Consider the following 9,086-nt stretch of genomic DNA (forward strand, 5'->3'; position numbering starts at 1 on the left):
GACGCCGCACTCCCGGCCTGCTCCGCGCGGCTGCAACCGGCCCGCCCTCTCTACCAACCCCCCCCCTCCTCCTCTCTCCCCTGCACGCCCCCACCCCCAGGCCCCGTTGTACACGAAGATTTCCCCTTCAGGGGGCCGCAGGCAACTGATTATTGTCGGTGACCTCACTTGGCAAGCAATTAGGCGGCAGGCGTTGTGGGAAGGGGGGGTTGGCTCCGCGCCCGGCTCAGCTCGGCCCGGTCCTCCCCCCTTCCCTCCCCTCCCGGCAACGGGAGAAATGCGGCCTCCTACTCTCTCAGCGCCGAGCTGGAACCACGGAGCATGCTCGGATTCGTGGGTGCTGAGTGCGCATGCTCGGGTCCGGCGGGCGCTGCGCATGTCCAGACACGGTGCCGGCCCCAGCGCACGCGCAGGTCCGGCCTGGAGCTTTTGGCCGCCAGAAGGAGACGGCGGAGCTGTTTGTCCGGCGGCCGCGTGGCCCCCCCGCCTCCCGGTGAATGGGGCGCTCGCGGGGGCTGGGCTCTGGGGCCGTCCCCGCCCCCCCCCATTGTCTCTCACTGGCGGCCTGGGGTTACCAGGGCAACGGGGCCGCCATCTTAGAGACAGCCGTTGGGTCTGCATCCGCGCACGCGCCCGGAAAGCCGAGCGCGGAATGGCGGCCGCTCGGCCCATTTTCATTCGCCCCCCCCCCACCCCGGACCCTCACCCCACCCCCCTGCCCCCCCAGCCCTCATCCCCCTCCCCACCCCCCCCACTGTCCCTCACCCCCCCCACTGTCCCTCACCCCCTCCCCCACTGTCCCTCACCCCCTCCCCCACTGTCCCTCACCCCCTCCCCACTGTCCCTCACCCCCCCCCCACTGTCCCTCACCACCCCCCCCACTGTCCCTCACCACCCCCCCACTGTCCCTCACCCCCCTCCCCCCACTGTCCCTCACCCCCCCTCCCCCACTGTCCCTCACCCCCCTCCCCACTGTCCCTCACCCCCCCCTCCCCCACTGTCCCTCACCACCCCCCCACTGTCCCTCACCCCCTCCCCCACTGTCCCTCACCCCCCTCCCCACTGTCCCTCACCCCCCCCTCCCCCACTGTCCCTCACCCCCCTCCCCCACTGTCCCTCACACCCCCTCCCCCACTGTCCCTCACACCCCCTCCCCCACTGTCCCTCACACCCCCTCCCCCACTGTCCCTCACCCCCCCCCCACTGTCCCTCACCACCCCCCACTGTCCCTCACCCCCCCTCCCCACTGTCCCTCACCCCCCCCCCCCCCCCCACTGTCCCTCACCCCCCCCCCGCCCACTGTCCCTCACCCGCCCTCACTGTCCCTCACCCCCCCTCCCCCACTGTCCCTCACCCCCCCCCCCCCCCCCACTGTCCCTCACACCCCCTCCCCCACTGTCCCTCACACCCCCTCCCCCACTGTCCCTCACCCCCCCTCCCCCACTGTCCCTCACCCCCTCCCCACTGTCCCTCACCCCCCCCCCACTGTCCCTCACCACCCCCCCACTGTCCCTCACCACCCCCCCACTGTCCCTCACCACCCCCCCCACTGTCCCTCACCACCCCCCCCACTGTCCTCACCACCCCCCCCACTGTCCCTCCCCACCCCCCCCCCACTGTCCTACCACCCCCCCACTGTCCTCCACCCCCCCCACTGTCCCTCACCACCCCCCCACTGTCCCTCACCACCCCCCCCACTGTCCCTCACCACCCCCCCCACTGTCCCTCACCACCCCCCCCACTGTCCCTCACCACCCCCCCACTGTCCCTCACCACCCCCCCCACTGTCCCTCACCACCCCCCCCACTGTCCCTCACCACCCCCCCCACTGTCCCTCACCACCCCCCCCCCACTGTCCCTCACCACCCCCCCCACTGTCCCTCACCACCCCCCCCCCACTGTCCCTCACCACCCCACTGTCCCTCACCACCCCCCCACTGTCCCTCACCACCCCCCCCACTGTCCCTCACCACCCCCCCCACTGTCTCTCACCCCCCCCCCCCCCCCACTGTCCCTCACCGCCCTCAACCCCCCCCCCCCCCCCCCCACCGCCCCGGCCACCCTCCCCACTGTTCTTGAGTCAGTTGGTACGTGAACTCAGGACGTTTGTTTCTTTTTCCTGATGGAAGAAAACGTAAGAGAGAATGTCCGGGGTGCGTGGGGTCTTTAATTACTGCTGGCTGCTTTTCCAAGGCTGTACGAAGTGTAGACAGAGTCCATGAACGGGAGACTGGTTTGTGTGATGGATTGGGCGACGTTCACGACCCTCTGTGTCTCTTGCGGTCTTGGACAGAGCAGGAGCCATACCAAGCTGCGATACAACCGAAAGGACGTGTTTATCTAAAAGCCCCTTAAATGCCCTGATCGTATCTGTCTGCACCACCACTCCTGGCTCTGTGTTCCATACACCTACTTCTTATTGGACCAACCTTGCATTAACCTGATCTTTGTCGACACCCTTGCTATGACTGCAGTGCTACGTTCTGAGCTCTCTCCTTTTCTTCCCTGTGTACTGTATGTTTTGTATAGTGTGCAAGAAACAATACTTTTCACTGTATACTGCTATGTGCGACAATAATAAATCAAAACTTGCCCTCACATCTCCTTTGAACTTCCCCCTCTCACCTCAAGTGTGTGACTGTAAGTATTAAACACTTCAACTCTGAAAAATAAAAGACGCTGACCAGTTGCTGGCTATTTATTGCCCATCTCTAATTGTCCCTTCAGAAGGTGGTGAGCTGCCTTCTTAATCCCTGACCTGCAGACGCATCCACAGTGCTGTTAAAGTTTATTTATTATTGCGCAAGTAGGCTTACATTAACACTGCAATGAAGTTACATTGAAAACCCCTAGTCGCCACAGTCAGGCACCTGTTCAGGTACACTGAGGGAGAATTTAGCATGGCCGATGCACCTAACCTGCATGCCTTTCGGACTGTGGGAGGAAACTGGAGCAACCAGAGGAAACCCACACAGACACGGGAGAATGTGCAGACTCTGCACACACAGTGACCCAAGTGAATTGAACTCGGGTGACTGGCACTGTGAGGCAGCAGTGCGAACCACTGCTACCTTTGCCGCCCCAGGGAGTGTGCTCCAGGATTTTTGACTCGGTGGTAGTGAAGGAATGTTCGATATATTTTCCAGAGATGGATCCTACACAGGGTGGTACGGTGGTTAGCACTGCTGCCTCTCAGTGCCAGGGACTTGGGTTCAGTTCCCAGCTTGGGTCACTGTGCAAACTCTACACATTTTTCCCGTGCCTGTGGGTTTCCTCCCAGGTGCTCTGGTTTTCCTCCCATAATCCAGTGATATGCAGGTTAGATGGATTGGCCCCCCTAAGTTGCCCCTTGGTGCAGTTTAGGTGGATTGGCTGTGCAGTAGCAGGGAGATATGTGGGGGTTACAGGAATAGGCCTGGGTGGGATTGTTGTCTGGTGCAGACTCGATGGATGAAATGGCCGCCTTCTGCACTGTAGGGATCCTTTGATAGGAGAGGTTGGAACTGTCCTCTTTGGAGAGAAGAAGGCCATGAGGAGATTGATGGAGATTTCAAAATCATAAGGAGATTGGACATGGTGCTCCTTGGAGAGCTGGTGCAAGAACAGTGGGCCAAATGACCTCCTACTGCACAGTAACAATTCTGTGAAGTCAAGATGTTGAGTGACTTGGAGGGGAGAACCTCCAGGTGGTGGAATTTCCAGGTATCTGCCACTCTTGTTCTTCTAGATGGTGACGGTCAAGGGATTTAGAAGGCACTTCGAAGGAATCTCAGTGAGTCCCTGCAGTGCATCTTGCAGATGGTGTACACGGCTGCCATTGAATGTTGGTAGCAGTGGGAGTGAATGTTTGGAAGGGACAGCAATCAAACAGCCCTGCTTTGTCCTGGATGGTGTTGAGTTTCTTGAGTGTTATTGGGGCTGCACTGAACAGTAGGACCCTAGGATGTACAGAGGGACCTTGAGGAGCAGGTCCATTGATTCCTGAAGGCAGCGCAGCAGGTAGGTTTGATTTGATTTATTATTCTCATGTATTAACATAAAGTGAAAAATATTGTTTCTTGCACACTACACAAACAAAACATACCATTCACAGAGAAGGAAATGATTGAATGCAGAATGTAGTGTTACAGTCATAGCTAGGGTGTAGTGAAAGATCAACTTAATGCAAGGTAGATCCATTCAAAAGTCTAACAGCAGCAGGGAAGAAGCTGTTCTTGAGTTGGTTGGTACGTGACCTCAGACTTTTATATCTTTTTTCCAATGGAAGAAGGTGGAAGAGAGAATGTCCGGGGAATGTGGTGTCCTTAATTATGCTGGATGCTTTGCTGAGGCAGCAGAAAGCTTAGACAGAGTCAATGAATGAGAGGCTTGTTTGCATGATGGACTGGGCTTCGTTCACAACCCTTTGTGGTTTCTTGTGGTCTTGGACAGAGCAGGAGCCATACCTAGCTGTGATATAACCAGAAATAATGCTTTCTGTGGTGCTTCTGAGAGGCGTAGTGGACATGCTGAATTTCTGAGGAAGTAGAAGGGTTGGTGTGTTTTCTTAACTATAATGTGGGCATCAGGACAGATTGTTGGTGATCTGGACACCAAAAGCACCTGGTGGTCAGAATGACTCAGAGTGCCTGAGTGGGCAGGGCATCCACTTACGCCATATCACTGCCCCTTGTCTAGTTAGGTTCCACCTCTACAGCATGGTGGTAGAGTGGTTCACACTGCTGCTTCACAGCTCCAGGGACCCGAGTTCAATTCCTGGCTCGGACACTCTGTGGAATCTGCACGTGTCAGTAAGAGATTCCTCCAAGACCTCCAGTTTCCTCCCAAAGCCCAAAGATGTTCAGGTTAGGTGTAGCGGCCTTGCTAAATTGCCCATTGGTGTCCAAAGATGTGCAGCTTAGGTGGATTGGTCATGCCAAATTGTCCCTTAGTATCCAAAGATGTGGAGGTTAGGGGAATTGAGCATGATAAATTGCCCTTTGGTGCCCAAAGATGTGCAGGTTAGGAGGATTGACCATGTTAAATTACCCCTGAGTGTCCAAAGATGTGTAGGTTAGATGAAATGGCCATGCCAAATTGTCCCTTAGTGTCCAAAGATGTGTAGGTTAGGTAGATTGCCCATGCCAAATTGCCCCTTAGTGTCCAAAGATGTGTGGGTTAGATGAATTAGCCATGGTAAATGCGTGGGGTTACACAGCCAGGGCCTGCGTAAGAGATTCTGTCAGAGGTTCTGTGCAGACCCAATGGGCTGAATGCCCTTTTCTGCATGGTATGGATTCTACCCACCTACCTTCCTGGGGGTGGCAGGGGAGTGGGTGTTGGATAGGCCGTGGGCGAGGTTGGGTGGGGGTCCTCAACTCTTGCGGGGGACTTCAACCATACGGTGTGTTAGCTTTTATTGGTAGAGGGATTGAATTTCGGAGCCGTGAGATCATGTTGCAACTGTACAAAACTCTGGTGCAGCCGCACTTGGAGTATTGCGTACAGTTCTGGTCGCCACATTATAAGAAAGATGTGGAAGCATTGGAAAGGGTGCAGAGGAGATTTACCAGGATGTTGCCTAGTATGGTGGGAAGGTCTTATGAGGAAAGGCTGAGGCACTTGAGGTTATTTTCATTAAAGAGAAGAAGGTTAAGAGGTGACCTAATTGAGGCATACAAGATGATCAGAGGGTTAGATAGGGCGGACAGTGAGAGCTTTTTTCCTCAGATGGTGATGGCTAACATGAGGGGACATAACTTTAAATTGTGGGGTGGTAATTATAGGATGGATATCAGAGGTAGGTTTTTTACTCAGAGGGTAGTAAGGGCATGGAATGCCCTGCCTGCAGCAGTTGTGGACTCGCCAACTTTAAGAGCGTTCAAATGGTCAGTGGATAGGTATATGGATAACATTGGAATAGTTTAGGTTAGAGGGTCATTAGATTGGTTCCACTGGTCAGCGCAACATCGAGGGCCGAAGGGCCTGTATTACGCTGTAATGTTCTATGTTCTCGTCTCAGTGTCCAAGATCTGCAGGTTAGGGAGAATGACCATGCTGAATTACCCTTTAGTGTCCAAAGATGTGCAGGTTAGATGGATTGACCATCCTAAGTTGCTCCTTAGTATCTAAAGATGTGCAGGTTAGATGGATGGGCCATGCCAAATTGACCATTAATGTCCGAAGATGTGCAGGTTAGGTGGATTGGCCATTCTCAATTGCCCTTTGAGTCCAAAGATGAGCCGGTTAGGGGGATTATACATGGTAAATTGCCCCTCAGTGTCCAAAGATGTGCAGGTTAGGTGGATTGGCCATGATAAGTTGTCTCTTAGTGCCTGAAGATATGCAGATTAGGTGGATTGGTCAAGGCAAATTGTTCCTTCGTGTCGAAAAATGTGCAGGTTAGGGTAATTAGCCGTGCTAAATTGTCCCCTAGTGTCCAAAAATGTGTAGGTTAGATGGATTGGCCATGCTAAATTGTCCCTTAGTGTCCAAAGATGCGGAGGTTAGGGGGATTGGGAATGATAAATTGTCCCTTAGTGTCCAAAGATGTGAAGGTTAAGTGTATTGTCCATGCTAAATTGCCCCTTAGTGACCAAACATGTGTCATTTAACATAGCTGTAGATTGGCTATGTTAAATTGTCCCTCAATGTATAAAGATGTGCAGGTTAGGAGGATTGGCCATGCTAAATTGCCCTTGCTATCCAAAGTTTGCAGGTTAGGGGATTGGTAATGTTACATTGCTCCTTAGTGTCCAAAGATATGTAGCTTATGTATTTTTATTTATTGGTCACAAGTAAGGCTAACCTTAACACTGCAATGAAGTTATTGTGAAAATCCCCCAGTTGCCACAGACCGGCACCTGTTCAGGTCAATGCACCCGAACCAGCACATTTTTTAGAATGTGGGATGAAACCAGAGCATCCAGAGGACAGACACGGGGAGAACGTGCAAACTCCATACAGACAGTGACCCAAGCCGGGAATCAAACCCGGGTCCCTTACACTGTGAAGCAGCAGTGCTAACCAGTATGCTACCATGCTGCCCTTTCTGACATTAGGTGGATTAGCCATGCTATATTGTCCCTTAATGTCCAAAGATGTGCAGGTCAAGTGAATTGGGCATTCTAAATTGCTCCTTAGTATCCAAGAATGTGCAGGTTAGAGGGATTAGCCATGGTAAATTGCCCCTTAGTGTCCAAAGATGTGCAGGTTAGGGGATTGGCCAACCTGACAATGCCCCTTTGTGTACAAAGATGTGTATGTTAGGGGATTGGCCATGCCAAATTGGGCCCTTGGTGTCTCAAAGATGGGTAGTTGTTATTTATTATTTTATTTATTAGTCATAAGTAAGGCTTACATTAACACTGCAATGAAATTACTGTGAAAATCTGCTAGTCGCCATAGTCCGGTGCCTATTCGGGTCAATGCACCTAACCAGCATGTCTTTCAGAATGTGGGAGAAAGCCCACACAGACTTGTGGTGAACATGCAAACTCCACACATACAGCGACCCAAGCCGGGAATCGAACCCGGGTCCCTTCCGCTGTGAAGCAGCAGTGTTAACCACTGTGCTACCTTGCCACCCTACCCAAGGTTAGGTGGGCTGGCCATGCTAAACTACCCCTTAGCGTCCAAAGATGTGCAGGCTATGGGGATTGGCCAGCCTGATATTGCTCTTTCATGTCCAAAGATGTGCAGGTTAGGTGGATTGGCCGTACTAAATTGTCCTTTGGTGTCCCAAGATGTGTGGGTTAGATGGATTAGGCATGGTAAATGTGTGAGGTTATGTAGGTAGGGCCTAGGCAAGGCACTCTGTCAGAGAGTCTGTGCAGACCCGATGGGCTGAATGGCCTCTTCTGCATGGTATGGATTCTACCCACTTACCTGCCTGGCAGGAGAGTGGGCGCTGGACAGACCATGGACAGAATTGGCCATGCTAAATTGTCCCTTAATGTCCAGAGATGTGCAGGTTAGGGAGATTGGCCATACTAAATTGCCCTTAACATTCAAAGATGTGTACTTTAGGTGGATTGGCCATGTTAACTTGTCCCTTAGTGTCCAAAGATGTGCAGGTTAGGAGGATTGGCCGTGCTAAATGACCGCTTAGTGTCCAACGATGTGTCGGTTATTTATTATTTTTTATTTATTTGTCACAGGTAAGGCTTACATTAACACTGCAATGAAGTTACTGTGAAAATCTGCTAGTCACCACAGTCTGGCGCCTATTTGGGTCAATGCACCTAACCAGCATGTCTTTCAGAATGTGGGAGGAGACCCAAGCAGACGTAGGGTGAACATGTAAACCCCACACAGACAATGACTCAATCCAGGAATCGAACCCGGGTCTCTGGCACTGTGCAGCAGCAGTGCTAACCGCTGTACTACCGTGCCGTCCTACCTAATTTTAGGTGGATTGACCATGCTAAATTGCCCCTTAGTGTCCAAAGATTCATGGATTAGATGGATTAGCCAAGGTAAATGTGTGGGGTTATGGAGATAGGGCCTGGGTAAGACTCTCTGTCAGAGAATCTATGAAGACCCGATGGACTGAATGGACTCGTCTGCACGGTATGGATTCTACCCACTTACCTTCCTGGGGTTGGCCGGAGAGTGAGTGCTGGACAGTCCATTGATGAGGATGGTTGGGGGGGGGGGGTCCTCGACTCTCGCAGGAGACTTCCACCACACCCTGTGTCTCAGTGTCCAAAGATGTGCAAATTCGGTGGATTGGCCTTGCTAAATTGTGGCACAGTGGTGCGGTAGCACAGTGGTTAGCACTGCTGCTTCACAGCTCCAGGGACCTGGGCTCGATTCCCAGCTCGGGTCACTGTCTGTGTGGAGTTTGCACATTCTCCTCATGTCTGTGTGGGTTTCCTCCAGCTTCCTCCCACAGTCCCAAGATGTGCAGGTTAGGTTGATTGGCCATGCTAAAAAAAATCAACCCTTAGAGTTTTGAGATGCGTAGGTTAGAGGGATTAGCAGGTAAATATGTAGGGATATGGGGGGTATGGATATGGGGCTAGGGAGTGGATGGGATTGTGGTTGATGCAGACTCGATGGGCCGAATGGTCTTCTTCACTGTAGGGTTTCTATGATTTCCTCTA

At 53.2% G+C, this 9,086-nt stretch overlaps 1 protein-coding gene across 1 annotated transcript in view; it reads right to left on the reverse strand.

Moving 5' to 3' along the window:
* The window catches only part of LOC145335611 (uncharacterized), an 8,768-nt gene extending 8,438 nt beyond the window's left edge, over positions 1 to 330 (reverse strand). Inside the window, exon 1 of the mRNA XM_080181413.1 lies at positions 169 to 330. The gene's annotated coding sequence lies outside the window, so the exon portion shown is untranslated. The remainder of the gene's footprint in view (positions 1 to 168) is intronic.
* Between the last annotated feature and the right edge of the window lie 8,756 nt (positions 331 to 9,086).

The sequence above is a fragment of the Carcharhinus amblyrhynchos genome, unplaced genomic scaffold, assembly GCF_965287045.1.
Source record: "Carcharhinus amblyrhynchos unplaced genomic scaffold, sCarAmb.v2.hapA scaffold_39, whole genome shotgun sequence".
Classification (NCBI taxonomy): Eukaryota; Metazoa; Chordata; class Chondrichthyes; order Carcharhiniformes; family Carcharhinidae; genus Carcharhinus; species Carcharhinus amblyrhynchos.